Here is a 25,144-nt window from a genome sequence, read left to right as displayed (position 1 = left end):
ATCCAAGGTAATAGTACAAATTGCAACTGATCTAGACTCTGCAGAGTATTTTTCTTTTCTTTTGTTGGTCATGGGGCTTGAAGTCAGGGCATGGGCAATGTCCCTGAGCTCTTTTACTCAACATTAGTGCTATACCACTTTGAGTCACAGTGCCATGTGTGGTTTTCTGGGGGATAACTGGAGATAAGAATCTCATGGATGGGGCCGGAAGTGTGGCTTAGTGGTAGCATGCACAAAGCCCTGGGTTTGATTTCCCGGAACCACATGCACAGGAAAAGCTGGAAATGGCACTGTGGCTCAAGTGGCAGAGTGCTAGCCTTGAGCAAAAAGTATCCAAGGATATTGCCCGGGCCCTGAGTTCAAGTCCCAGGACTGCCCCCCCCCAAAAAAATCTTTCCTGTCCTGGCTTACCTTTTTTCTTTGGGGCTTGAACTCTGGGCATGGATGGGTGCTGTCCCTGAGCTCTTCAGCGCAAGGCTACTGCCCTATCCCTGAGCCACAGGCCCACTTCCCTTTTTCTTAGTGATTGATTGAATAAGAGTCTCATGGTCTTTAGTGCCCGGGCTTAGGCTTGGCTTTGAACCAGGATCCTGGGATCTCAGCCTCCTTGAGTAGCTAGGATTACAGGTGTGAGCCAAGGTGCCTTCCCTACCCTCCGCTACCAAAAAAAAAAAAGTCTGTCTAGACCACAGGTGAACTTCCTAGTTGAAACCAACATTTGTTTCTTATTTTGGTCATAATCGAAGTGTCCAAGTTTTTACAACTGACAGACAGCAGGCCAAGCTGAAGGAGTGGCTGCTGTAGACTAGGGTACAACTTCATTATAGACAGAAATGTTCCCCAATAGAGCTCATGTGCTGGTGACCTGGAATGTGATTTGGGAGAGTCTGGCAGGTAGAAAGTAGCGGTGAGAAGTTTGGCACAGAGGGGCTTACCCTTGTCATGGGTTTCTCTCTGCTTCCTGTGGGCACAGGAATGGCTTTTCCTGTTCTCCCCCACCACAGGCCCAGGAGCCACAGAGCCGAAGACTAAGGATAGAAATTTCAGAAAATGGGAGCTAAAGTAAGCTCTGCCCCCCTCAAGTTCTATTTGCTAGGTGTTAGGTACCAGGGCACAGCAACAATAAAAGTAACACAAAGCTAGTGGGAGTTCTGACATAGCACTGGGAAAAAGAGGTTTAACAGCAAACACATGCTTTCTGGTGGCCAAAAGAACTCTACCCTGTGAGTATCTGTGAGTGTAAATGGTGGAAGAAGATTAGTCCTGGAGCTGGTCAGCAGCCAATGCACACTGCAGACATCACAAGTCATCATCGCAGCCCTGGCCATGCCCAGTGGCAGCCAGCTCCAGTACTGCAGGCGCTTAACCTCCCAAGTGTTATCCAAAGCTTACTCCAGAATGCCAGAAATACGGACCCTGGGAAGCATCGTAAAAGGACACATGCCAGGACACACGCACGGTACCCGGGAAGCAATGCTCCCGGAGAGTGTGTGGGGATTTCATCTGTAGAATGCGACTGTTCTCTGACATGGAGCTCAGCACTAATCAGGGTCTTCGAGTGGTTCCAAATTATTAGGTTGGGTCAAATGAGAATGTCATTATTAAAAATGCCCATTCCACCCTTATACTGCATCTCATCTCTAGAGAAAAGACGTGTTTTAAAGCCCCCCATTCATACATTAGTGTAAAACACATCCAGTGCCCTCAAGTGCTTACTCTGCAGATGCAGGTAAGACCCTGGTGCCTTTCTGAGTGAAAGACTTCAGAAGGCAGCACACAGAACCAGGTCACAGAGCTGGACACCTGTGGAAACTTCGTCAGTCCAGCGTTCCACAGACACTAACCGTGCCCTGCTCCAGGCCCATGGTGATTGGGGCAGCTTGAGAACTCGGCAGATTAGAGTACATGGACACTACATGGTGAGCAACCAGAAGACAGAAATGGTGTGGTGTTGACAGAATGCCAACAGTGACGGCCACAACATCTCTCATGTTCATTGAAAAGAGTTTTTTCTGGCTGCTCATGCACCAAGGCCTCCTCTGAGAGAGGTAACTGGCTGGATGTGAGCACCATGTCCCAGCAGGGCCTTATGCGCTGCAAGCTTGTCAAAGCATTCTTGGGAATGGTTACTGAGTGTGTAAACCAAGTGTAATCTTAAGATATACGTATGCACATATGTGCACACAAGCAGGATAGGGGCTGGGGGCCACCTTACCCCACTTAACCACATCACCAAGATGTAGGTACTAGGCTGACCCAGTGAGCAGCTCCCAGGGAAAGGAGGGAGGCACTAATCCAAAGCCCCCTCAGTTAGTTAGGCTCAGGCTGAGGTACAGCTTGGACCTCTCCCCTCCAGGGTCATCATCCCTTGGGGCTCCAAGAGCTGGGCCCAAGGTCACCTCCCTATTGGGATAAAGGACACTGAGCTCATACTTGTCTTTTCACTTTTGAATAACATTGGTGGTTCCAGAAGAAAAAATTTTTAAAGGCACACACAAAAAAATCTTACCAAAGAAGTTAATATTTAGTTGTTTTTCTTCCTTCAATCCTGAGGCTTGAACTCAGGGCCTGGGCACTGTCCTTGGTTTTCCTCATAGCTAGTGCCCTGCCACAGCTCAGTGTATGTGGTACTAAGGAACTGAACCCAGGGCTTCATGCATGCTCGGCAAGCACTCTGCAACTAGGCCAAACTCCTGGCATGATACTTACTTTTATTTTGTGCAAAATAGTTAAAAGCATGTTGAAAGTAAACTCAGAACCCCAAACCTTGCTTGGGTACATACAGGATCATACCATTACCAATCAATATTTTCTCTGCCTATCTAAAAACAAGTGCAGAGAGAACCCAATGCTCATCTTTCCCCAACCTGCATGTCCAATCCACTCCACCAGAAAAAAATCATTAACGGGGCACACATCCAGAATGACTGGAAAAGTTGCTTGCTTGCTTGCTTTTTTTTTTTTTGTTGCCAGTCCTGGGCTTGGGCTCAGGGCCTGAGCACTGTCCTTGGACTTTCTCAAGACTAGAGCTCTACCACTTGTGCCTCAGCACCACTTTGGGCTTTTTTTCTATGTATGTGGTACTGAGGAATCGAACCCAGGTCTTCATGCATGCTATGCAAGCACTCTACCACTAGACTCCGGGCCCCAAGTTGCTTTCTTTCTAAAAACATTCATCTACCTTTTATAAGTGGTGAGTGGGGGTGGCATAAGACCATCTCCCTAATTCATTTTTATCTCTTTTAATTAATACATCGAGAAGCTCTAACATTATTTCCATCCTTCCTTGAGTTTCCTTGTAGTATAATTTCCATTGACTTATCTCTCCTACAGCAGCAAGAATCACTTTCCGCTGAACTGGATTGCTTCAGAGTTCATTACATGTATTTTGCTTTTGATAAATGAAAATACTAGATGCAATTAATTGAAAGGCAATCAATAGGATCCTGCTATTAGACCTCCCTGTGAAACAACCAGGGACTGCCAGCGTTCCACGGTTATCAAACTAATTGAAATCATGTTCCAAAAGGGATCTGAGAAAACACAAGCTTTACCTGGAGATATTTTACAGTAACTCACCAATATAAACGTGTCCACAAACTCACGCGATGGGCTGTCCGTCTCTTTAAGGAAATATAGCTTCATTGGTTCACAACCATTTAAGGTGAAGAAATTCTGAAAGAAAAATGGATTGAGTCAGTGCAGTTGAAGCCATGATTTTGTTTACATCTAGTCACCCGTTAATTGCATTTCTCCAATGCCTTTGACTCTAAGCTACTAGAGGTTATTAAACGGTTTCATTAAAAATACTATTTGTCTTGCTGGAGTCCACACCAGATCAAATTAAACAGCAGAGCTCCAGAACAAATGAACCCTTTTTGTCCATTTTGACATGAAACCAAGTGTGCAAAGCCAGGTGATACAGTGTCATCACCATGAAAATGTCATGTGCATTTCTTCACAACCTCACACACCACAGAAATGATCCAGACAATCAATGCCTCCAAGTCAAAGGTGTTACACCAGAGTGTGGAGAAATATGAAATTACAAAGTGCAATTCTGAAAGTCCAGGGCTTATAAGTGCTATTAGCATAAATGCTGACAACTGTTAATCTTCCGTAAGGTTGATGAACGTTTCCAGTTGTCCATTAATAAAAGCATTTTAACTTACCACTGAAATTGATTACTCAGTTAAGAATTCAATCCTAATGTTCAATAAAAATCACACTTTCCTGGCAAATGCAATATGAAATGAGGGATGCATTAAACAGCACTCACATTTATTTTACCACAGATGAGAGGGGAAATATCTGGTACCAGCTAGGTCATGTGACTGGCTTCCCATACACAAGAATCAAGGATGTGGCTGATAGAAAAGGACAAATACCTGGCCAGCAAATAAATATGCCTCATCTATGGCTTTTCCATGAAGATGGAATTTCACCACTGGGATGGCTATGCAACTGGAGAGCCCATGTATAAGGATACTCAAGGGGAAAGTGGGGAGGACTGCTTCACAGACGTGAATGGCTGCTTCCAACCCAAACTTAGGTTCAAATATCTGATCAGTACACACACAAACACGCGCACACACGCACGCACGCACCCCACCCCACTCCTAAGCCCTGAGTTTAAGCCCCAGACTGGTAACCAAAGAGAAAAACAAAACAAGGTCCTAGTTTTTCTTCAATTCTCAAGAGGCTATTGATTCCTAAAATCGTGTTTCCTCATTTAAAATAATAAGACTAGAGACTAGAGCCTGGTACCAGTGGCTCACATCTGTAATCCCAGCTAGTCAGGAGGATAAGATCTAAGAATACTGGTTCAGAGCCAGACTGCATAGGATATGGCTAGGTCTGTAAGAATCTCATTTCTAACTAACCACCACCATAAAGCAAAAGTGAAAGTGGAGGGGGTGACCAGGAAGAGGGGGCAGGAAGAGGGAGTAAAGGAGAGAGATGAGAGGCCGGAGGGAGGGGGAAGAGTTCAGGCAGGCATGATCATGCAGCATGCATGCAATCCCAGCAATTAAGAGGTTGAGCTGGGATTGAGTGATGGCCTGAGGTTAACCTGGACTATCAAGAGTCGAGGACCGGCACTGGACAGCAAAACCCTATCTAAAAAACAAACTGGGGTGAGATGGAGGGCAGAATGCATACTCTCTAAGGACCCCATCCAATGATTCACACCCCCTGTGACTGCACAGCATGTCACAAAGAAGCATCGTGGGACCCTGGACCCCCTTCCCCAAGAAAAACCATGTCCCTGCACTTGTGCACATCACTGGTTGGAGACTGAAAACCAGCTTCTACTCTAAAAACAGAACCAAAAGAACCAAGAGGACCAGCGGGCGTCCCAAGACATCTGCAGGGGCCATGGGACACAACTCCAGCGCCCACTGGAGGGGGTCAGACTCGCACATGACTTACATCACCCCCTGCCCATTGTTTCTGGACCAGTCCCTAATACAACGCAGGTGCTACCTATGTAAACAACTGGTTTGTTCTTACAGAGCTTCCGTTGGTGTTTCTTTAAATGGATGTTTCTTTCTCACATGGGGATCGTAGGCCTTGCCCCTTTTGTCTCCTGCCCAGCTGGGATTACAGAAGTGCACCCTACAGTCCTTTGCCTCCTGCTTAGTGGGCATTAAAAGAGCACACCACCACACCTGGCTCTTAATGTTTTCAAAGAGAGATGCATTGGGTCCATGGATACAAAGAGTTGGCTGAATACTCAGGTGGAGAGTAGCTTCTGTAACCGTGAATATTATTTACACCAGCACAGTCACTCTACCTTGCAACGCCACACCAGCCTAAACTCAAACTTTCCAATTTGCACAAAGTGGAGATGACATTCCAGCTTCTTCAGTGCTAGGACAGGCAGGACGATCTTTCAGCAGTCCCAAGGCTCTCGTGACACAAGCCACAGAACCACCCATTGAGGTGACAGAGCTTAACTAGCAAACTCCAATCCATCCTTTAAAACCTATTTCATATGGGTGTCTTTTGTAACACCTAACAAACTTAACCTGCCACCTCCAAGTCTCTACTTCTTAAACAACTTGCACAAAAGGGAGTCATGTATTTCATCAATGACTAATTTAATAACATTTGCATAGCTTCCTCTACATGCTTATCTTTGTTTGCTCTGGGCTTCTTTGTTCCATTTCCTCTCCTTGGTCATTCTATTAGCAGACATGAAAAGGTGTATATAGGTATAAATGATTTATGAAGTTATGTTTATGTATGTATAAACGTTTATGGAGGTATAATTTGCAAACCCATAAGGACATTATATACCTACTTGAGGGATTTTAACCCTTTCTGTTAAAAAAAAAAAAAAGGAAGCAAAGAGATTTGGGGGACTAAACTTGGCAATTCTGTAACATTACTATTTGATTTGAAACAAAAGTCTGAGGACAATACAGAAACATGTTTATAATCAGAGTGGTGGGTATAAGCTTTTAATCTGAGAGACTCCACGATTAGGTTAATTCACAGGAAGAGAAAGCTGTGCCCGTGGAATCGTGAAGAGCCAGCAGCCTGTGCAGTGACCAGCAACAGCTTATTTAGTGGATTAAAAAAACATCGAAAGGCTCAGAAGACCGACAATCTTTAAACGAGTTACATTGTTACTGGATGACTCCCATTGTTACCTGAAGGTGGGAAGAAGTACTTTAAAACAAAACTGTGGCTAGAGAAAAGCTAAGAATCTGAAAGTAGTTGTTTCAGGAGATCCTTGCAGACAGTGTGGCAGGGAGCTGCGCCCTCGGGATGTGCCGGGGAAGCATTTCTTGGCAGGATTTCTCTCGGAACTTCCAAGAGTATACAATGAGACACAGAGATGACTTAGCTGATTAAGATCATCACCGCTCTCATGCGGAGACCCAGGGGCCTGGGAGGTGCAGCCTGTAAACCCCAGCCACCCCCAACCCCCTCCAAGCTCACTGGGCCACCCCTGGCTGAGAGCCCTCTCTGGCCTGGTCCTCTCATAGACATGCCATGCACACTGTGCCCTGCACACAGTGGGTGATGAGCAGAGCCACCACCAGGCACAGCATCCCAGCAGGGAAAAGAGCAGCCTGGATGGGGGCCACAGGTCCTTGGCCTTCCACAGGAAAGGAACTGATGATTCAGAATTACTAGAAGAGAGCTTTAGTTGTTCTCCCACTAAGTACTATTCTAGGTCCACAGGGAATCAAGTCTACTTCTTCAAAACTTACTGAGCCCTATGGAAATTCTGCCTGCCCCGAGCCCTGGGAGCAGATCTCAAAGGAAGCCTGAGAGGTTCTGCCTCAATTTCTCCCAGGAGGGCTGTCCTGGCACTGGGAGGACTCAGCAGCCCCGACCCCTGCCCAGGCCCCACCACATGGATGCACACCGGCCCATGGGGCTACAGCAAGTAGCTGACCACAGCTCACTGTCCCTTGGGCCACAACTAGATCAACATGGCAGCCTGACATTCACCACAGCCCTACTGTGCTGTGGGGCTGTGTCAGTGATAGGCCTGCAAGGGGGACACGTGGTTACTTCTGGGGAAGAGAGTGTGGGAAAAGGGTAGAGCAGGCCTCCCCCAAACCCACGGTAGGTTCTCCTGACTCAATGGACCCACAGCAGCCAGATCAAGGCCTCGAGTAGAGGGGTCACCAAGACGCCAAGTGCCTGGCCACTAAAGGCGTCTGCCTGTGTCTATCAGACAGACAGACAGACAGACAGACACACTCACCCACTCAATCAGCCAAGCAGCAGCACCAGAAGGACATGATCAGGACTTCTTTCTGCTTACCTAAGCAGCTCGCCCCTACACCTGCTCAGACTGCCACTGCCTTGAGCAAGATCCCCGACTACTGGACAGGTCTCCCCACTCTGTCAGGTCACACCCTGTGACACAAGGGGCAGCACCAGAGCCACCAAAGCACGAAGGGAAACAGAAGGTGTGCATTCAAGACTGCTATGGGTACTGGGGCACCCCAAAGCAAATGGTGTACAAGGCATGGCAGCAGCAAAGGGGGGGCTGCCTTTCCTGTCTCTTATCTAGTCCCAATGTACTCACAGGCTGGACCACATACCCTTTACCCTGGCAGATGGGCTGCCACTGAGATGTCACAATCCACAATCCACTGTGTGTGCCTCAGCTCTAAGAAGGGGGTGGCCAAGGCCAGGCCCAGTGGACAGGAAGCAGTTGTTTGATGGGACCACCAGGAAATGGCGGCGTCTGCTGCTATCCATCAGACCAGAGCAGGCGCTGACAGAGCGCCATCGGTATGCCTGCACACAAGCAGGTCATTCTCCCCAGAACTCCGTACTCCATTCCACCAACCGCTGCCTTGTAGTGAATAAACCATATTAATTAACTTGGAAAAATGATCCTTTCTTGAGGGGGGGAGGGAAACAGTCTCGAAAGCTAATTCTCTCTGCACCCCCTCTGTAATGCAGCCACTTGGACCACTTGAGCAGAGACCTTAAGGTTGGCACTTCATTATACTCCTGATATCCCAATGTCTCAATTTCAAGAAGGAAAATGTCCTCTGGGCAGAAGCTTTACATACACAGTCTTCATGGAGAAATGTTTATGGAAATTTAGTACTATTAAATAAATACACTCAGAGGGTTTTAGGTTTTAAGAATGTGAAAAGACTCAACAGCCAAGATTTGAAAATGCTTGTCTTCTGATACAACAATGTCTGTGGAGAACTGTAAAGAAAGTCCTGGACCTCTGCCACTTCCAGAAGGAAAATAAAACAGCGTATCGTCCCAATGTTGTCTCAGATGTAACCAATTAATGTGTCTGTTCCTTGGCCCTATCCTGCAGCTTCAAACTTTTTAACACCATAGAGCAAAACAGATTGGAGAACTAGAGGATGGAGACAATGCTGGGAGCCAATGGCATCTCAGTGGCCACACCAGGCCTGTGGCTGCAGAAGAGAGATACCAGTGAGGGGCCAGGAGCAGCAGCTGGGAAGGTTTGGTAGAGACTAGAGGAAGGAGCATGGAGAAGAAATAGATAAATGGACGCGGTCAATCAAGGCTGGTGTTGGGCAAGTTACAGAAAGAGAAAAAAAGAGGATCAGTCCGCACAGAGACATCATTTTGTGAACTGCGTTTCCACACTCAGAGCTGCCCACAGGGCAAGGACAGCAAAGGCAGCTGCAGCGTGCAAGCTGTCCGGGGGCTCCCAGGGTCCCAGCTGGACCCCAGAGTTTATAGTGAACATGGGACCCATGTACAAACCTTGCAGAAAAAACCTTCCCTTATAAAAGATGGGGACTGTGGAGGGTGGTATGTCGTCAGGGGCCAGCCAGAACAGGTCCACCTCAAAGCTCTGCACCTCTAATACGAAGTCTGGCCCATATTCTAAAGACACTTCATGTCTCATCTTTTTTTGTAGTTAAAAACCCAACAGAAACCAGAAAACCACCTGCTGTGAAGGTGTGGCCATGTGAGATGGTTGAGAACCTCCTGGAAGAAACTGGTTTAAGAGATGAGCTGGATAGACATCCTGACACAAGGTTCTGCTCTGGGTTTGCAGTACTGGTCAGGAGGAAGAGGCCGTGAGGTGCTTTCTCAGCCCCTTCCAGTACAGTCGTGGGCCTCTGAAATCATCACACCCATGGAAGTGTAACACAGTTCTGCAGAAGAGTGAGTGAGACAAGGAGGAGGAAATTCAGCACCAGGATAGGCAAACCACCCCAGCAGAGGGAAAAGAATCATCTGGAATCTGCATAGTCCATCCTTACTCTACTCTACCCTTAGGGAAGAGAGGCAGGGAGACAGAGACATTAGGCAACTTCCGGGAGAATAAATCATGATTCTGATATACCAATAGATTCCAAAGCATTTAAAGCCACAGGCAAAAAAAATACCTGTAGGTCGAATGGAGTATAGAATATAAAACAGTGAAATCTTATAACTAAAAATACTCCTCCAGTGAATTTCATTTTTAAATATATACACACAGATATGCATAAGAGATGGGATATATCCAAAATGTTATTTCCCTGTGATAAGATTAAAGATAACTTTAAAAAAAAAACATCCAGCAGAAAGCCAGGCATGGTGGCTCACACCTGTAATCCTAGCTACTCAGGAGGGTGAGATCTGAGGATCAAGGTTCAAAGCCAGCCTCGGCACAAAAGGACCTGAAACTCTTATCTCCAGTTAACATCCAAAAAATGGGAAGTGGGGTAGGGTGGTAGCCTTGAGCTAAAGAGCTCTGGGACAGTGCCCAGGCCAGTTCAAGCCCCATGACCCACTATCTATCTATCTATCTATTTATCTATCTATCTATCTATATTTAGCGGAAGTTATTTCCATTTTCTTCCTCCTTTCCTGTATTAGAGCATGCTCTCCCGAAATCTAACAAACACTGTGGGCTCCTGGGTCAGGAGGAACAGGGCTGTGGCTGGAGATGAGAAGGTCCTAAGACAGCAGCAGGTCACCTGTCCTGCTTTCCGGCTACACCAAAGCAACCTCACCAAATGCAGGCAAATCCAAAACAGCAGCATGACTTGGGCGGGCAGCCCCTCAGGAAAGTGAACTGTCCCTCTACTGAGCATGTTCAATCTGTTTCCAAACACAGCTGCAGCTGCGAATCTCAGAAGTCCGACTTTCAATAGCCAAACTGACAAAAACTAGCTGCCAGGCTGAAAACTTCCAAACTCACTTGCACAAACTTAGCTGCTCAGCTACATTTTACTGGGAGACTGGGGGTGGTATGTACAAGTGCCTGTTTGTGTACTAAAACTCGTGTCCCACTGGGAAAATCTGGATGCATCAATGTCAATTTAGGCAAATATTACTAGTTTTGCAGAAGTTATTGGGAAAAGAGGGAAAGGCTATCTGGGGATCTCAGATCTAGTTGTATTTCTTTTCTTTTTTTATTCCTGCATGTGAACTTATACAAATAAGAGGAGGTTTGGGCTGGGGGGAGGGGGCTGTTTGTGTAGTTCGGCTCCTGGTGACTGCTTCCAGGGTATCTTTCCTTAAGATGGGTACTTGGTGTTACTTAGGTACTGGACTGGGTGCTGGCCTTTGGTCTTGGACCTATGAGAGCTCAGAGCCCCTGAACTCTGACCCTCTCCCAGTAGATAGTGCTGGCAAGGACACTGTGATGTCGGTGCTTTCCTGGGAACAGGCAAGGCCAGCTGGCTTGCTATCTGATGGCTTCTGCCAGCTTGCCTAGGGCTCTCCAGGCCACACCCGACAGAGGGCGCTTTCCCTGGTGAGGAGAGAAAGCCAGCCCCAGGGCAGCTCTGTGCTGGGCAGACAATCCAATTCCAGAACTTTCTTGGAGGGAAGTCTTTGAAGCAAGTCAGCCCATATATAACCGTGTCAATTAGGGACTGCCTTAGGCATGGGAAAGGGATGTGGGCCAGTGGGCCACTCAGCAGGATCTCCAGGTCTCCTGCCCCAGCCTGGCTGAATCGAAACTATAGGCAGCAGGCTGGAGCAGACAGCCAGCCACCTTCTCCACAAGCTGAGCTGGCTAGCTTCCAATGCCTAGCTTACTCAAAGAAAGTTCTGGAGCTGGAGTATCACAGCAGACTGCCAGGGTCGGGCCAGCATGCCCCAGAGCAGACCTACAACTCCACTGCTGCTTCTCCAGCAGCCAGCCCAAAGAGCTGGCTGACGCCCTCAGACTCCACATCAGCCTTTTGTGTAGGGCAAAAGGTCTTTCAGTGTCTGTCTGCTCCCCAGGTCCTCAGCTGCCTCCCTTTTAAGGAGAGCTGGCACACTTCCTGCCAGCTCTCCACTCCCAGTAACTCCCCGCTGATTCAAAGAATCCAAAAGTAGAAAATTACAGGAGTGTCCTAGCTATTTGCAGCTTCATTGTCTTCAGGCTTACACTTTTTGCAATTCATCCAAGCCGAGTTTACCCTTCCTATTTCCTGGCAACAACAATGAAAATATCTCTTCCCCTTTCCCCAAAGGCTCCGTAACGTGTAAGGAACAGATGAAAAATATTTCAATAGTAATACTATTTTTCAGATTCTATGAACCCTTAAATGCCTATTTGCTCCAGGAACCAGACTACTTTCAAACCATCAAGACCGGTCAGCTTCAACGCTGCTGAGGTTAAAAAATAGTAATAAAAAAGAACAGTAAAAACAGTAAATCTTCCACACACATAAAAATTACATTCTACATAAATTAAATATATAATTTGATTAAATATGTTTATGTCTTTGTGATGACATTTAAAAATAGACGTAATCATTTTCTTTTTTAAAAGAAAAACTCTTTCAAATATAATTTGAAGCTGTCAAGCCAATCTTCTGCTACAGATCTTTTAAATGTCACATACCTTCAAAAGGGGATGGCAGTTTCCTTTTAAATATGCAATTCCAAACAGTGCGTTCTGAATCAAGAATGTATTTTTTTTTTAAAATACACTGATGGCATTTACTCCGATTTAAGCAGCACCCTTTCCCCTACCCCTGGGGTGGACCTGCAGGGGAGACCTGCAGACAGGTCCTTCTCCCAGGGCCTACCTAGGACAGTCTCTCCCAAGGCCATCGCCGCATGCCACATGCTGGTGACGGTGACACTGCAATTGGCTACTACCCAGCTCAACACCAAGTCACGCTCCTAATACCTTAAGGGGCAAAGGTATCCTCTGCTAATTCTACCAGTTTCTCCCACAGATGGCTCACTGAACCCTGTGCAAACCAGTTTTGGCATAGCACCAATGGCCCGATTGTAAGTCAGTGTTAATCAGATGCAAGGAGAACTCAGAACTCATTCTCATAAGTCAATGACCTACATATTCAATGGCTTATTCGCCATCTCAGCAGCAAACACTGAGCTATATTTAAACTCGGAGAACAGATATATCTTTCTTCTAAAACGCTTAGAGAGACAGATAAGCCCCACACACATAGTCCAGCCCTACTCATCTTCTCAACATAGGGAAAGACAGCATTGGTGATATCAACTGTTTGGGGAACTGAAGACAACAAGGCCTACTTGTCCATCGGGACGTGCATAGGGTCACTTCTATGTGCAACAAACACGAGGGCCCTTCCCACTGCCAGCCAAAGTGTTGTTACCTTTGCCTCCTCAGAATCCTGCTACTAATAAGTACAGGGAGGAGAAAACGGGAACAAATTATGTGAGTCAGTTAAGCACAGGTGAAAAGCATGTCACTAACATGTGTCCAAATTAAATCAAGAGAGTGAGGGGATGTGAACCCTTCCTGGCCGCCATCCTTTGGGACAAAGGACCAATATCTGAATACTCGAGGTGACAATGGCAGAGAGCTCTGATCTAACAGGGCAGAGACTGCTGACAACAGCCCACGGCTTGGTCTTTTCCCCAAAGCCCATAAAGTAAGTAGTAGGGGCAAGTCAGCTCCCCACTCAATGCTGGAGTTTGATCCTAAGCCTCTAGGCAGACTGAGAAACCAAACAGAGAACGCTGCCCCCAACCTAGACCCAAACAAAACCCGATAACCTTCCACTTGGGAAGGATAGCTGCTCCAGAAGGTAGAGTACTCGGGACCCTACCCCACAACTGCCAGGAAGACTGACCACACATACTACTGGGTGAGTGCTGGATGGGGCCTCTCCACAGTGGAGCCAGGGAGCTGGAGTTAGGAAACGTTGGCTAAGGCAAGTTACTGAGCAGCTTAGAACTGGAACTAACTGCTCACAAGCACAGGAGAGGGATGGCACCAGGAATATAATCAACATTCTCAGGAGTCACTGAAGCTTAAAAGAAACCTTGAAGGTGGGAAAAGAGAGAGGAGACATCTCCCTTCTTTGAGCAAATTCTCTTCATTGAGTGATAAACTCCACTTCCAGGGCACGGGTGGGACAGGCTAGGCAAACCCCATCCGAAGCCAGATCCCACATGCTGGTGTGTGTGGTACACCCAGGACACGGGCAGAAGGCCACAGATGAACGGAAATGCACAGCAGGAAGATGAGACACCTGTTGTTCCTTTTCCCCAGGAACAGCAGGTGTGCTGCTCCCACCTACCTTTCCTTGCCAGGACCCTGCAGAAGGGGCCCTCCTCCTGGGAACCCACCGCCTTTCCCGAGCTACTGCAACCAGGCTGCAGGAGAAGGGGGGAGAGGGATGGTGCCACCCTGCCATGGTACATAAGGGACCACACATATGCCGATACCATATTTCCACGGTGGAATTTTGGTCTTTTCACACAGGCTGTGGCACAGTACAACTTCTCCAGGGAAGCTAGACAGTGGATTGGACCTCAGCTTCTAGGCAGCCACAGCTCAGACCACTGGCCTGTGTCCACTGAACTAGTCCTCAGAGTGGCTCAAATCCTCTCCATCTCAAGTTAAAGGACTCCCCAAGGAGCACTCCTCACAGGATGGGCTCCTGAGAGTGTCCCTCAACACTGTGCTCCACTGTGGAGACATGGTGTTGGTGGCACAATGCTGTACAGCCATGGCCCATGGCATTTTATTTGGAGACCTGCTCAAGGGGGCCAGCTTAGTGTGCCTCATTTATCCGGGCACTCACTGCATTTAAGAAATACCAGCTCTGGTCCTCCTTACCCCATATCCCATCCCCCCACACAGCATCCTTTTTTTTTTTGAGTCAGTTATGGGACTTGAACTCTGGGCCAGGGTGTTGTTCCTGAGCTCTTCAGCTCAAGGCTACCACCCTACCACCACTTGAGTCATAGCGCCATTTCCAGTTTTCTGGTGGTTAACTGGAGATAATAGTGGACTCTTTAGAGTCTTTAGAATCCTGGACTTTAGTGCCAGACTTTAGTGTTGGACCCGAGATCCTCAGATCTCAGCCTTCTGAGGAACTAAGATGACAGGAGTGAGCCCCCGCTCCCTGCCCTCAAAGTATTTTCCCAAAATAGGAAGGTGAATGAGTTAAAATGGAATCCAAAAGGCAACTCCAGCAGCCCTATATATAAAACATGCCTCATGCCTCTAAGGTAATGGCCTCAGCTCCTGACAGGCTGGCAGGAGTCACAGGGCTGTGACACTGGGTTCTGGATATCCCACCCCATCGTGGGCTCAAGAGGTGGGACCTATCCAGACCTTTCCTGATCTAGTGTCCTCCCATTTCTGGGGCTAATTAGAAAAATGGTCATCAGCGAACTTGAAAAATCAACCTGCAGGGGCCAGGAGTATGACCTGGTAGTAGAATGTTAGCCTAGCATGCACAAAGCCCTGGATTCAATTCCACAGAAAAAGCCAGAACTGGTGCTATGGCTCAAGTGGCAGAGCACTAACCTTGAGCAAAGTGTCCAAGGTCAGTGCCCAGGCCCTGAGTTCAAGCCCCAGGACTGGCAAAAAAAAAAAAATCAACCTTTTCATCATGAATTCCAAAAGGCTGGCATAGAGATTAAACAGACCAGAGGCCACGGGATCCTCACTCTATGGGGAGGCCACAGATTCTGGTAGGAGGGGACAGTAAGGGACAAAAACATAGCTGGAGTCGGGGTGGAGGGGGAGGGGAAACAGAGCAGGGAGATCTCAATAATTACTTCAACAGTCCAGGTAAAGAAAAGGCAGCAGCACCCCACCGTCTAAGTAAAGAGGGCAGAGCTATTCCACAGCCACCCGTGGAGAAGCACCCAGGGCCTGTACGCAAAGGATCAAAGAAGAGGAAGGCATTCTTGTGTATTATTTCCACTGTACTACCCACCCACAAGTGATTATAAAAACAGCTCCAACTTCTATGTGTGACTGGTGGATGCATAAAAGGTTAACTGCTCTGTAAGATTAAAACACACACCTCCTCTATGAGCTAGCAAAATTCCATCCCTAGGAATTTACCCCAGAGACACAGAAGCTTACCTCTACAAAAAGACAGCTACCACAAAGGCTTGTAGCCGCTTCATACAGAACAGCCAGAAGCTGGACATAATCCAGGTATCCACCAACAAGTGAATGTTTCGAGACTGTGGTGAATTCACTCAGTGGAGTATTACTCAGAGGTATAAAAAAGAACAAGCATCCTATATGGGCCAAAATAGGTTTTCAAATCTGAAAATCATTGTGCTGATTGAAAAAAGGCTTTAGGCACAAAAGCACATTAAGTATAACATATAATACTACATTGCACGTATTAATAACGTATGTTTATCACACGGTATCATAAATGTTAGAGCAGGCAACATAATTATGCTGGAAAAATAAAACTCAAAGTGATGGCTGTGTGAGGCAAGTAGGCAGCTAGGAGGGGGGTGGAGTGGGAGGGGTCTGGAGGCCTTCTGTCGATGTGCACGTATCATCTGGTGGGATTCTGCGCGTGGTACCCGTGGATCACTGCTTCACCGCTTCACGGTGCCTTGAATCCATCCCAGCCAATCCCCACTCCAGTCCACCACACGTCCCCTTAGAACAACTCCTCAAAGGAAAGAAACAACAACGAAAAGTCCATCTCAGGTAATGAGACCCTTGCAGAGGGTTCTGGGTGAAGATGAGGTCACCAAGCAACATTATGTTGCACAGAAAAGGCTGAAGTAGCATGCAGGCCAGAACAGGAGAAAGAACCTTGAGTAAGGGCAGGCTGCTCACAGTACAGTAATCTCTGACTTTCATTGCCAGAGGTTGAAAATAATACCAAAGTGTACTGAATGCCTCAGCTGGGGAACCCTTCACTCCATCAATTCCCAGCTACCCTGCCTCTGGAGTAAGAGCCTACCCGACCAAAGCCAGCAAAGTGACTACAGGTAGACCAGGGTGTGGTAGGTTTGTGCTAAGTCACACAACACAGAAGTCTCTACATTCAAAAGGGCCACCACCACCCAGGACCATGCCATCTGCAGTTTGAAGGTTCATGGGGCTTTGTGGCTGGGGAAAGGGCAAGCCACAGGGTTCCAAGTCTCCCTCTCTAAGCCTCATCTGGGGCAGAGTAGAGTTTGACCACAACAGTTCTCAAAGAGCAAAACTATTACTACAGGTCCATTTGGAAGCATGCTGGTAAACACCAGATGACTTTAACATGGCTGCCAATAAATGCTATGTCCTCCAAAAGTAGGACTTCTCCATCTGAACTTGCATGCCAGAGCAGTTCACACGCAGGCTGTACTTACAAGCGTCTCTGATTACCCAAGAGGCTTTTAAAGTATCAAGTATAGAAAATACATGCAACTTCCCAGTTAAAATATAGTGCACAGACACTCAGAAAGGTCAATGTAGCTTCCATTCCATTTTCATTACTGATGCCTCACCCAGACAGCAGGATGCTATGATAAAAGCACATTTCAAGCGTTGCCCGGCTGCAAGACAAGAGTCATAGCACTTTAACCCTTGACAGAACCCTGTATCTCTCCTTCATGGAGGCAAATCCTGCCAGAGAGGAACTGGTTTCCTGTCCAGACTGAAGGAAGCTTTCCCCATCTCTCTGACCCTCCTTATTTGAAATCTGCATTAATACAGGTCCTCGAGAAACAAAAGCCAAGGCGGGAAGCTTTACATACACATGATGGCAGAGAGGACAGAGAAGGAAGGAGGACTAAATACAAGTGAACAGGTGAAGGGGCCACAGGGGAACAGGTCAAGAGACAGGACAAAATGGGAACTGAAACTATGACATTTCATTCTGCTGAATACTATCTTCTTTGAAAATCTATCTTGTCTGTCTGTCTAATCTATCTTATCTTTAAGCATACAGAACCCAAGTTAAGTCCTCTATTACAAAAAGGCTGGGGTAATATGCCCAGAGCACAGGAACCCCAGTCCCTAGGCACTGTCTGATTTACACATCCAATGAACAATCAGGGAAGAATGGGCAAGGAATCTCATTCCTCAACTGCTTCTGCAGAAGAGATGCACATTTCTACCCAGGCACCACTTACTGAACCAGACCTGTGCCTGACCATGCTGGCTTCCCCGCAGGAAGACCCCACAGAGCTTTAGTGGGCATCTGACCTCTCTACCACACCTGGATTCCACTTCACTCTCAGGGCAAGCTTACTTGAGAAGCAATTAAAGCATTCAGAGCGCAAGCATCATGGATTATCTAACCACTAACCAATTCAGAAGAGAGATACCACTAACTCCACATATGCCACACAGCCTTGACTTTCAAGGGGACTTTCAATAGCCAGTTAAAACCTAGCATTTTGTTTAAACAAACAAAAAAGACAAATTATAACGGTAGAGTTTACATAATGCTTCCACAACCATCGCAGGTAAGCTACCATCCTACCTTTTGTTTAGAGACTATACTTAGAATGCGTATATTTATTTATTTATATTGTGATTAATAGAAGGGTTACATTATATTCACCAGATAAAAGGTGCATAACTTCACAAACATTGATACTCTTTCTCATGACATGGCCCCCCCCCCCCCTGCGTATCTTGATTTGCTTTTAGGGTAAAAAAAAAAAAAAGTCAAGCTTTATATAGCATATGATCAATTTAACAACTTGATCCCAAACATGTGCAAATATTGACAACCAATAAAAGATAGCAATGTCACAGAAGTCTTCTAAGAATGTTGAAGGGACAGAAAACTCCACCTCACAGGTAAAGACCAGAAGGTTCTGGAGATTGGGTGACTTATTAGCAGTCACATAGCTAGAACTGTGAGAGGATTTCTAACCAGCCTTTGAATAAGAACTTGGTATAGGGTCAAGCTGCCCACAGCTGCCTCCTGCCAACCAACTCTAAATCACTGAACCAAGCCTCAATGCTATATCCATACAGATTCAGCTCAAAGGACAAACCAAGTACCTTCCATATGTAATATTCTTACAAATGCCATTGAGAAAATGGGTTCTCATCTGTACAACACTTTTCCAGCAAATTCCATGACATTCAAGTGAGAACAGATGATGCATGAAAATATCAAAAACAAGAATCCGCTTTGGTAAACAGTTAAGCACTATTTTCACATCATCCTAATGAATTTAGTTTCAATAAACACAAATCAAGCAAACACTCCAAGAATTTTAATAGTATGGTGGGGGAAAAAAAAAACATCCTAAACCTTGTATGACAGCTCCCAAAAAAAAGCAGTGGCTGATTTTGTTCAAAGGGTCAGCTCATGGGTTCCAGGAATCTGAACTTGGCCCTCAAATGTCTTACCTGGACGGTAACTGTACTCAACTCTAAGCAAACTGCCCAGTGCATTCTGATAACAGGTGTTTGTATGTGCAGGGAAAGGTACATAAACAAGCTGATCTGCACACAGAGGCCTGTTCCAGGGAGTCTGTGGCCAGCCAGCAGCATCCACGCAGCACACTGGTGAGAAGAGGCTGTCTGGGAAGTTCATGGAGATGGAAGAATGCGGGTTACCCATCCATCCGTCCTCCATTATGTCTGGATCCCATCCACCATCATGCTAAAGTGTAACAAAATATGAGTAAATGCAGGTATGGACCCACAAAAATCAGAGGGCAATCAAGATGCAGCTGGGTTGGAGAATGCACATAGGACCGGTCCTAGTGATGGGTACCTGAGCAATTATTTAAACAAAACGCCTGGTTTTCTTCATCTGAAAAATGTTAGGATTCTGTTTTGAGACTATAACTAGAATGCTTTTTAAACAGGATTGTGAGCTGTAAATCTAAGAAGGGGCAGGACTTTTGAAATGGCATTTTCACTTGGGATAGAATAAGCCCACATGAGCAATGCCATCAGTTGTTATCAGAAAGAATCCCAAAGCTGAATCATTTCACTGTAACAGAAATATGCCCATTCTCTTCCACACGGGGAGTTTTGGGGACCACCAGGCCCTGTGCCTGTTGGGCCAGTGAGCAGTCAATACAGGAGGAACTGAATTCTGAGTGTCTGGCAGGTATTCCCAGGTATGGCTCCACACCTGGAGCAGTTTTTATGGGGTTTTTGTATGTTTCATTTTGTTTTGGGCAGTGATTAAAGCTGAAGGATTAAAACATAAAGCACACAGGAAGGCAGTAGAGACTTTCACCGATACAATTAAAAGTGAAAGTAAAAACTAAACATTAAGATTTGCAAATCCCACACCCGGAAGGAACAATTAATTGCTAACACTGCAAGGCAGTCCTGAGACTAGGACACAGAGACAGACAGACAGACAGACACACACACACACACACACACACACACACACACACACACACACACACACACACTCAAGGCGGCTCCCATGACCAACCCTTACACTCGTTACCACACTCACTCACTGATGGGAGAGAGGCCTGAATGTAGGGCAAATTTAACCCTGGGTTAGCTCCCAAATGCACCCAATCCAATCCCACCTGTGACCTTTTTAGCAGCGTTCAACAAGGCACAAGGAAATTATGAACTTCCCCGTGAAGTGAGGAAGGCAGGGCGCTTTCCTTCCTAGCCCCCTCGCTTTAAGACGGGCAGTCACAGCACGGTTGGTTGCCGCTCTACCTCTGAGCTTGGAGCTGACTAGAAAACCCCAGGGAGGAGACCACAATCCTACTGGTCCCATCACCTGCTAAGGACCATTGTGTGACATCCCTGCACCCCAGTGTTCCAGGACATCCTGCTGAATAAAGCAAGCGTCACACCACTAATGCACAGGTTCAACTCAGTGCGCAGGGGCTGGACACGAAGGTGAGTGTCACTCCACTGGCTCCCGCTGAACACTCAGTGGGCAGAACCTGCACCCCCACCCCTCAGTAAACCCATCCGTTCAGTAAACCTGGGAGCTCAGCAGCCAAGCCCCCAGGCTTCCCATTCATAAGCAGCAACACACTCAGATGGCCCTGGAAACGACCCTTCATGCACTCCAGCTAGGAGAGACATTTCCTCGGTGCAGTCATGACTAAGCACCTGGCAGAAACCAAGTCCCTCATCTCCCTCTTCCTGCAAACACACACACACACTAGCTATGACAACAACTAATAGCAGCTTCTGCGGTGTCCTTTATCTCCCCCTCTTCCAATCAACAGAACAACCCCCCACACACACACACACACTCACAGGTCCCTTTGAGGCAAGGTGGGAAGCTGGGCTTTCACTAGGAAAACACATGACCCTCCCACACATCCTCCATCTCATGCATCTCTAGGGCTCACACCCGTGTCCTCAAGGTCCCAGGCCAGGGTTCAGCACTCGGTTTCCTAGGCAACAGCTATTCTCTCCTTGAACTACCTAGTGACTGCATCTCCCAGGCTTTCTCCACGAGGGCAGGAGACCCCTGCTTCCTTTCCTTACCTCTGGGCAAGGGTCACTCCCAGGCTGGGAAATGCAGCAAACCCTCCACCCCAACCCCATAGCCACCCCGTCCTATAAAGCTAATTCCATTACGACCAACAATTTTTTATTTTGGAAGCAACACACCTGTATCTAGATCACATTACCTCCTCAGTGCCTTCCCATCGGGCCTCAGAGGTGTACCTGTCCCTCAGGTTGGGCCTCCCAGATCTGCTCTCTGCCTCCGCTCCCAGCCTGGGGGCAGGAAGTTAGGGCTTTCCAGATTCTCCAGGCCTGGGCCTTCTGGCCCCGGGGGAAAGGAAAGAGTGGCTTCAGCTGAGGGCCGCAGGCCGGACAGTGGCCCTGCATCTGGTTGTCCACTAGAAGATTCACCTGGAGCTTCTTAAACCACCCATGGCAGGTTTCACCCTAGACCACTGACTCAACCTGTGGGGGTGGGGGCTGGGGCTGGGCTAGGCTGACTCCAAAGCAAGCTCCCCAGGTGATTCTCAGGTCTGGACAGTGGTTAGGAAGGGGGTGCAGTGCCAGGCCAGGCGGGGCGGGGGGGGAGAATGTACCCTGGCACCTTTGTAGCCCTCAGCTGAAAACCTATCTCCTGTAAGAGACCTCCATGGCCAAAAGGTGTTTGAATGGGACTCTTAGGAGTCCCCCATACCCGCCCCCCCATCCCTGCTGGCTCACACAGTTTATCCACTGGTGATCAGTCCCCTTTGGGAAGGACTTGGTCTGGTTGGCACTGCACAGCCCAGCACAGTGTCGGGCCAGTTTCCCATTAGCCAGCCCCAACTGAGGAAAGATCCCTCTTGTAGGTGTCCAACGGGAGAGAGTGGGACAGCCCTGCCCAGAGCCTATTCTTGCAAGAGTTCTGCTCTTCATACTTTCCCAGTCTCCTACAGCAAACTCCTGCAGGGAAGGCAAATCGCTTCATCTGCACTCTGCACCTACCACATGCCAGGGCCTGATGTACTTGGGCCTAGCAGTCTGTTACAGGACACCTCCCAGAACACTGTTAATCCTCCCCCACCTCCACCCCAAGTAGCTCTGAGAGTCCAGGACATGTAAGGGCAGAGACAGAGCACACATCCTCCCAGCAGGCAACAGGAAGCTTTCTGAGGCTATTGCTCACCGCCTTGAAACAGCCAGCAGACTTCAAATGGGCTCTGGGTCACCAAGTTTTTCCCTGTTCAAATCTTTATCACTGACATCACAACCAAGAAAGGAATGAATGGCTTGTTTAACACAGTGACTTGTGGTCTTGCTTATTCTTTTACCTAAAAATATACATTTCCCACCTGTGTCTTCATACATGCAGGTCCCCCAAATCACAATTCACCAAGATATCAGAAGAAAAGTCTTAAAAGAAAAGGGAATGATCCAGACACCAGTGGCTCAAACCTGTAATCCTAGCGACTGGGGAAAGTGAAATCTGAGAATCATAGTATGAAGTCAGCCCAGGCAGAAAAGTCCATGAGACTCTTCAATTAGCCAGTTAACAGCTTGAAGTGGAGGTGGAAAAGTGTCAGCCTCGAGTGGAAAAAGCCAAGGGACAGTGGCTACGCCCTAAGTTCAAGCCCCAGTACCAACTAAGGAGGGGAGAAGGAAAGAGAATGAAAAAAAAACACAGAAGCCATTGTAAGGTTGTAAGGAACGACATGCCTACTGGAGACAGTGAGCAAACCTAGAGCAGCGATTCAGATGTGTGAGGCCTTGGTAACCGCGACCTGGGTGGGATCAAAGTCCACCCAAGGCCCCAGGCCCCCATCCCTCCCCTTGCCACCCCACAGTGACAGGTTCTCCTCAAGGATGGGGAGCGCTGCGCACAAAGGTCTGACTTTTATCATTTAAACACACAATGTTCTAGAGCCAAAAAAACAAAAAACCAAAAGCTTTTCCAAGATGCTTTCCAAATTCCTGAAACACACTGGGTGGAAAAAAAAAGCTGAAGCCCATTTCCATTTCCTCTTATTTTTAATCTTACATTGACTTTGCTTATAATAAAACAGAATTACTTATTTATTTGCTTACCTTACTTAAGATAATAAATTGGAAGGGCTTCATAAATCTCACAGGGAAAGCCAGGCACAGTGGCTACTCAGGAGACTGAAATCAGAGGATCTGAGATCTGAGGATTGTGGCTCAAAACCAGCCCAGGCTCTAAGTCTGTCAGACTCTTATCTCCAGTTAACCACTAAAGAACTGAAAGTGGTGGTGTGGCTCAATGGGTAAGGTGGTAGCCTTGAGCTGAAGAGCTCAGGGACAGAGCCCAGGCCCAGAGTTGGGGCGGGGGAATCTCCCAGAGAACTCCTTTAAACAAGGGACTGTCAGCAAAAATCTGTAAGTAAGCTCCTGGCAGACTTAAGCAATCACCCCTATCTATGAACACTCTTGTTCCTTCTTGCTTTTGTGCTAATCTTCCAGCAAACACATCAAATCAAACACCAGTGGGGCTGGGAGAAGGCTGGATGCATACAATGCCAAACCAGGGAGGGCTACCTCTGCACCCCAAAACTCTGGGCAAATAAATACCCCGGAAAACCAAGTCCAGGACAGGCTTCTTTGGGCCTTCTGGGCCTGGGCTAGGGGAGCCCAGGGTCGATTGCATGCAGCCTGCTGCAGGACCAGCTATGAGAACCTGGGCGCGAGGGGCTCTCAGATGGGACTGATGACAATGACCTTCAGTCAGAACTCAAAAAAGATGGACAGTCTCCCTCCGAGGTTTCAAGGACTGTGCTAAAAATAAGTTTAAACAGAGGCAGGAGGCTTGTGGATAATCAAATCTGCAAGGCTAGAAAAAGCTTCTGTAATCAATTTACATATCAGGAAAGGGATAATTACCATAACCAAAGAGAAAATTTCTCCAAGCCAAAAGGTTAAAAAAATAATAATCCAGACAGCACATCACTAGCGATATAAAATGAATATATGTATTTTCTAGTAGACCTAACCTCCAGAACAGCTATCAAGAACAGTTTCACATCTTCACCCTGCATGACCCTGACTCTGGTGTGAGAAGCCACACTCAAAGTGACAAGCATCTCTTCACTTAGCCAATTAACTGAACTGGTTTTTGATTTATGTCCTACTGAGGTTTCCATACCTGGCAAATGACTACATTTTCCTAAGTCCGCTGGGCTGTTGGGTTTTCCAGCCTGTGAAGAGATGTATATAGCACATTAACTCTAATAGATAAACCACTTCTAGTCTGAAAACCCAAAATGCTTTTCAAATCCCAAAATTTGTGAGCGCTAACATGACAGCACACGGAGAAAATTCTACATCATGAACATAACGCTGGCAGCAAAATGCCTGTAATCCTCATTACAAGAGGCTGAGATCCAGAGAACTGAGGATGAAATCCAAGACACTCCATCTCCAGAATAACCAACAAAGAGCAAGGCTGAAGGAATGATCCCAGTGGTATATGGCTAGCCAAGCGACTGAGCAAAAAGAGACCCTTAGTTCAAATTCCTTCATTGTCCTCTCAGAAAATAAAGAATAAAACTACTTCAGGTGATTCATATGCATAAAACAAATTTATTCAGATCTGGGTTTCATCATGAAGATCTCACTATGTGCTAGGTGGCAGTGGCTCACGCCTGTAATCCTAGCTACTCAGGAAGCTGAGATATGAGGATTGAGGTTCAAAGCCAGGCTGGGCATAAAAGGTCCGTGAGAGTATTAACTCCAAATAACCACCAGAAAACGGACAGCGATGCTATGGCTCAAGGGATAGAGTACTAGCCTTGAGCTGAAGAACTTAGGAATAGCACCCAGGCCCAGAGTTCAACCCCCCCACCCCCCCAAAAAAAAGATTTCATGTATGTGAAAAGATTCTCAAATCTTGATATCTCAGAAAACAGGTCTCATCTATTAAATCAGGTCTTCTATACTTGGCACATTCCTGGTCCTCAGTTTATACATAGAAGCTATTACTACCGTAACTAATATTAATATCCTTAGATGAAGTTGCAGGTCTTTCTGAAAAGGTTCCTTTGAGGGATTTGATCACTTTACACCAGAGAATCTTTCCTTTCT

The 25,144-nt window shown here is 47.0% G+C and overlaps 1 protein-coding gene across 6 annotated transcripts in view; it reads right to left on the bottom strand.

The window, feature by feature from the left end:
• Ctbp2 (C-terminal binding protein 2) overlaps nucleotides 1–25,144 on the bottom strand; it is a 122,303-nt gene that overhangs the window by 75,503 nt on the left and 21,656 nt on the right. For all 6 annotated transcript variants that reach the window (XM_090345644.1, XM_090345646.1, XM_090345647.1 and 3 more), the window contains one exon: nucleotides 3,580–3,675. The gene's annotated coding sequence lies outside the window, so the exon portion shown is untranslated. The remainder of the gene's footprint in view (nucleotides 1–3,579; nucleotides 3,676–25,144) is intronic.

This window comes from Megascapheus bottae, chromosome 15, assembly GCF_031878675.1.
Source record: "Megascapheus bottae isolate mThoBot1 chromosome 15, mThoBot2.hap1, whole genome shotgun sequence".
NCBI lineage: Eukaryota > Metazoa > Chordata > Mammalia > Rodentia > Geomyidae > Megascapheus > Megascapheus bottae.
Note: the sequence above shows the minus strand (reverse complement) of the source record. Positions and strands in the feature narration are given on the sequence as shown.